The sequence below is a fragment of the Hordeum vulgare genome, chromosome 4H, assembly GCF_904849725.1.
Source record: "Hordeum vulgare subsp. vulgare chromosome 4H, MorexV3_pseudomolecules_assembly, whole genome shotgun sequence".
NCBI classification, from domain to species: Eukaryota; Viridiplantae; Streptophyta; class Magnoliopsida; order Poales; family Poaceae; genus Hordeum; species Hordeum vulgare.
The window spans coordinates 41,954,980-41,961,179 of NC_058521.1; positions in this window are offsets into that span (position 1 = coordinate 41,954,980).

A 6,200-nucleotide genomic window follows, 5' to 3' on the forward strand; every position below is an offset into this window, starting at 1 on the left:
TGGCATGAGATGTGAAACAATTTTCACATTTGTCTTAATTGTGTACCAAACTCGCAACTCAGATATTCATCTCTATGATCACATTGTAGACATGTTACCCTCTTGTCACGACGATCTTCAACTTCACTCTAAAACTACTTGAACCTTTCAATAATTCAGATTTGTGTTTCATCAAGCAAATACACTAGTATCTACTCAAATCATCATTGAAGTAAGAACATAACGATATCCACTGCGTGCTTCATCACTCGTTGGACTGCACACATCAAAAAGTATTACATGCAACAAGTTACTTTCTTGTTCCATCTAACTTGATAAAACGAGGCCTTCAGTCATCTTGCCCATGTGGTATGATTTGCATGCCTCAAGTGATTCAAAATCAAGTGAGTCCAAACGATCCATATGCATGGAGTTTCTTCATGCGTTTATACCAATAGGCATGGTTTGCATGTCTCAAACGTTTCAAAAATGAGTGAGTACAAAGATCCATCAGCATGGAGCTTCTTCATGCATTTTATACCAACATGACTCAAGCGACAGTGCCACAAGTAAGTGGTACTATCATTACTAATTTCTATCGTTTGGCATCAATATTATGAACATGTGTAGTATTACAATCGGGATTCAATAAACCATTGAAGCTATTTATTCAAGCAAATAGAATAACCATTATGCTCTTTAAATGAATAATGTATTGCAATAAACACGATCTAATCATGTTCATTCTCAACGCCAACATCAAGTAACAATTATTTAGGTTTAACACTAATCCCGATGGTAGAGGGAGCGTGCGATGCTTGATCACATCAACCTTAGAATTACTTCCAACACACATCGTCACCTCACCCTTGCTAGTATCCATTTAATCCGTAGCTATAATTTCAAGTTAGTAACACTTAGCAACTGAACTGGTATCTAATACCATGGTGCTACTAGGAGTACTAGTAAGGTACACATCAATATCAGGTATATCCAATATACTTTTGTCGACTTTGCCAGCGTTCTCATCTACCAAGTATCTAGGGTAGTTCCGCCTCAGTTGCCGTTCCCCTCATAACAGAAGCACTTAGTCTCAGGTTTGGGTTCAACCTTGGGTATCTTCACTAGAGCAACAACTGGCTTGTCGTTTCATGAAGTATCCCTTCTTGCCCTTGCCCTTCTAGAAACTAGTGGTTTACTAACCATCAACAATTGATGCTCCTTTTTGATTTCTACTTTCACGGTGTCAAACATCGCGAATAGCTCAAGGATCATCATATCTATCCTTGATCTGTTATAGTTCATCATGAAGCTCTAGTAGCTGGTGGGAGTGACTTTGGAGAACCACCACTATCTCATCTGGAAGATTAACTCCCACTCGATTCAAGCGATTGTAGCACTCAGACAATCTGAGTACATGCTCAACGATTGAACTTTTCTCCCTTACTTTGTAGACAAAGAATCTTGTCGAAGGTCTCATACCTCTCAACGAGGGCACCAGCATGAAATCCCAATTTCATCTCTTGGAACATCTCATATGTTGCGTGACGTCCAAAACGTCTTTGGCGCCTCAATTCTAAGTCGTTAAGCATTACGCACTGAACTATCACGTAGTCATAAAAAACGTGTATGTCAGATGTTCGCAACATCCACAGATGATGCTCGAGGTTCAGCACACCGAGCGGTGCATTAAGGACATAAGCCTTCTGCGTAACAATGGGGACAATCCTCACTTTAGGAACCCAGTCCACATAATTGCTACTGTCATCTTTCAACTAAATTTTCTCTAGGAACATATAAAAAACAGTAGAGCTACAACGCAAGCTACAACATTATTTGCAAAGACCTTTTGACTATGTTCATGATAATCCCTCTAGTCATTTGAGTGGCGCATGATCCAAATCCACTAACTCAAGTCCGGTCATCACGTGAGTTGAGTATAGTTTCAGTGGTGAACATCTCCATGTTGATCATATCAGCTATAGGATTCATGATCGACCTTTCGGTCTCTTGTGTTCCGAGGCCATGTCTATACATGCTAGGCTCGTCAAGTTTAACCCGGGTGTTCCGCGTGTGCAACTGTTTTGCACCCGTTGTATGTGAACGTTGAGTCTATCACACCCGATAATCAAGTGGTGTCTCGAAACGACGAACTTTCGCAACGGTGCACAGTCGGGGAGAACACAATTTTATCTTGAAATTTTAGTGAGGGATCACCTTATAATACTATCATTGTTCTAAGCAAAATAAGGTGCACAAAAGGATTAATATCACATGCAAATCATAAGTGACATGATATGGCCATGATCTTGTGCTTCTTGATCTCCATCACCAAAGCACCGACATGATCTTCATAGTCATCGGCGCCACGCCATGATCTCCATCATCATGATCTCCATCATTGTGCCGCCATCGAGGTTGTCCTGCTATCTATGTTATTACTACTAAAGCTACAACCTAGCAATATAGTAAACGCATCTGCGGGCACACACGTTAGTTTAAAGACAACCCTATGGCTCCTCCCGGTTGCCGTAGCATCGCCGTGCAAGTGGATATTATCCTATTACAACATGATCATCTCATACATCCAATATATCATATCATGTCTTTGGCAATATCACATCATAAGTATACCGTGCAAAAAAAAAGTTAGACGTCCTCTAATTTGTTGTTGCATGTTTTACGTGGCTGCTATGGGTATCTAGTATGATCGCATCTTACTTACGCAAAGCCACAACAGTGATATGCAAATTTCTATTTAACCTTCTCCAAGGAACGCCTCGGTCAAATCCAATTCAACTAAAGTTGAAGAAACAAACACCCTCCAGTCATATTCATGGAACAAGTTGCATGTTAGTCGATGAAACTGGTCTCTCGTAAGCGTACGAGTAAGGTTGGTCCTGGCCGCTTCAATCCAACAATACCGCCGAATCGAGAAAAGACTAAGGAGGGCAGCAAAAAGAACATCAACGCCCACAAACTCTTTTGTGTTCTACTCGAGATATCATCTACGCATTTACATCGCTCTAATACCATTGTTGGGGAACGTAGCATGAGAAATAAAAAATTTCCTACGCACACGAAGACCTATCATGGTGATGATCCTCTATGAGAGGGAGATCAGATCCACATACCCTTGTAGATCGCTTAGAAGAAGCGTTAATAAACACGGTTGATGTAGTGGTACGTCTTCACGATCCGTCCCTCGATCTGTCCCATGAACCGTCTCACGATCCGTCCCATGATCTGTCCCGATCAAGTGCCGAACGGATGGCACCTCCGCGTTCCGCACACGTATAGCTCATGATGATCTCTGCCTTCTTGATCCAGCAAGAGATACGGGGATGTAGATGACTTCCCCGGCAGCGTGACAGTGCTCCCGTGGTGGTGGTGATCTATTCCGGCGGGGCTTTGCCTAAGCACCGCAGAAATTCGATCTAGAGGAAGAACTACGAAGTAGAGGTTTAGGGTTGCACGTGGAAAAGTTGTGTCTCAAAAACCATGAACCCTATAGTATATATAGGAGGAGGTAGGGGCTAGCCTTGAGGCTCAAGGAGAACCTCTTGGCTTCGGCCGAAGTGGAGGAGGGAGGAGTCTCCTCCAATCCCACTTGGATTAGGACTCCTTCCTAAATTGCCCACCTCTTTTGGATTTTCCACCTTTTTCCTCATGGGCTTTCCTTGGATAACTTGTCAACCCATTAAGCCTTATTGCGCATCCAATAAACTCATGCGAACCCCTTGGGGCATGGTGGGCCCACCCAGTGAGCCCCCGGAACCCATTCGTCACTCCCGGTACACTGCCGACAATGCTCGAAAACCTTCTCGAATCAAAATACCAACTTCCTATATATCAATCTTTGTTTCCGGACCATTCCGGAACTCCTCATGATGTTCGGGATCTCATCCGGGACTCCGAACAAAACTTCGGTCACCAAACACATATAACTCAACTATACCGAAACGTCACCGAACCTTAAGTGTGCAGACCCTGCGGGTTCGAGAACTATGCAGGCATGACCTGAGACACTCTCCGGTCAATAACCAATAGCGGGACCTGGATGTCCATATTGGCTCCCACATATTCGACGAAGTTCTCTATCGGTTGAACCTCTATGTCAAGGATTCAGTTAATCCCGTATGCTACTCCCTTTGTCTTACGGTAAGTTACTTGCCCGAGATTCGATTCTCGGTATCTCCATACCAAGTTCAATCTCGTTACCGGCAAGTCTCTTTACTCGTTCCATAATACAAGATCCCGTAACTAATTCCTTAGTCACAGTGCTTGCAAGGCTTGTTGTGATGTTGTATTACCGAGTGGGCCCCGAGATACCTCTCCGTCACATGGAGTGACAAATCCCAGTCTTGATCCATGCCAACCCAACAGACACCTTTGGAGATACCTGTAGAGCACCTTTATAGTCACCCAGTTACATTGTGACATTTGATAACCCACAAGGTATTCCTCCAGTGTCCGGGAGTTGCATGATCTCATGGTCATAGTGGCAGATACATTGACATGTAGAAAACAGTAGCAATAAACTGACATGATCATATGCTACATTCATAGTTTTGGTTCTTGTCCATCAGATCATTCACCTAATAATGTGATCCCGTTATCAAGTGACAACACTTGCCTATGGCCAGGAAAACCTTGACCATCTTTGATCAATGAGCTAGTCAACTAGAGGTTCACTAGGGATAGTGTGTTGTCTATGTATCCACACATGTATTTGAGTTGCCAATCAATACAATTCTAGCGTGGATAATAAACGATTATCATGAACAAGGAAATATAATAATAACCAATTTATTATTGCCTGTAGGGCATATTTCCAACACGTAGGTAATGGATTAGTGATGGATAATTATGTCGGATGGCATTCATCATGCAATAGTTATAACTTAGGGTGATACAAAACTAGCTCCAATTGATCAATGTAATGTAGGCATGCATTCCATATATAGTCATATGTGCTTATGGAAAAGAACTTGCACGACATCTTTTGTCCTACCCTCCTGTGGCAGCAGGGTCCTAATGGAAACTAAGGGATATTAAGGTCTCCTTTTAAAAGAGAATCGGACCAAAGCATTAGCACTTAGTGAATACATGAACTCCTCAAACTACGGTAATCATCGGAAAGAATCCTAGTTATTGTCACCCTGCGAGATGCGGATCATAACTTGTAATAGGTGTCTACAACTTGCAAGATAGGATCAAGAACTCATATATATTCATGAAAACATAATAGGTTCAGATCTGAAATCATGGCACTCGGGCCATAGTGACAAGAATTAAGCATAGCAAAGTCATAGCAACATCAATCTCAGAACATAATGAATACGAGGGATCAAACTCTAATAAAACTAACTCAATTACATGATAGATATCATCCAACCCATCACCGTCCAGAAAGCCTATGATGGCATTACTCACGAACAACGAAGATCATCATGAATCTGGTGATGAAGGATGGTTGGTGATGACGATGGCGTCAATTTCCCCTCTCCGGAGCCCAAATCAGACTCCAGATCTGCCCTCCCGAGGAAGAACCGGAGGTGGCAGCGGCTCCGTATCGTAAAACATGATGAACTCTTCTCTATTTTTTCCTCGAATAGGAATATATAGGAGTGGAAACGAGGTTGGTGGAGCCTCAGGGGCCCCACAAGCCAGGGGCGTGGCCTAGGGGGGTCGTGTCGTGCAGGCTTGTGGCTAGGTGGTGGCCCCTCTCCACTAGATTTCGCCAATATTTTTTATTAATTCCAGAAATATTCTCCGTAAATATTCAGGTCACTCTGAGAACTTCTATTTATTTACAAAAATAACACCAAGGCAATTCTGTTGAAAACAACGTCAGTCCGTGTGGGTTCCATTCAAATCATGCAAATTATAGTCCAAAGCAAGGGCAAAAGAGTTTGGAAAAGTAGATATGTTGGAGACGTATCAACTCCCCCCAGCTTAGCCCTTTTCTTGTCCTCAAGCAATTCAGTTGATAAACTGAAAGTGATAAATAAAAACTTTTACAAACTCTGTTTGATCTTGGTGTTGTAATATGTCTAACTGATGTTCAGATTTTCAGCAAAGATTATAGACTAACCACATTCACAATAATATTTAGGTCTCATATTCACTTATATCAATGGTATAATCAACTAGCAAGCAATAATAATAAGTCTTGGATGACAATAATTTTATCAAAACAATCATAATACAATATGATA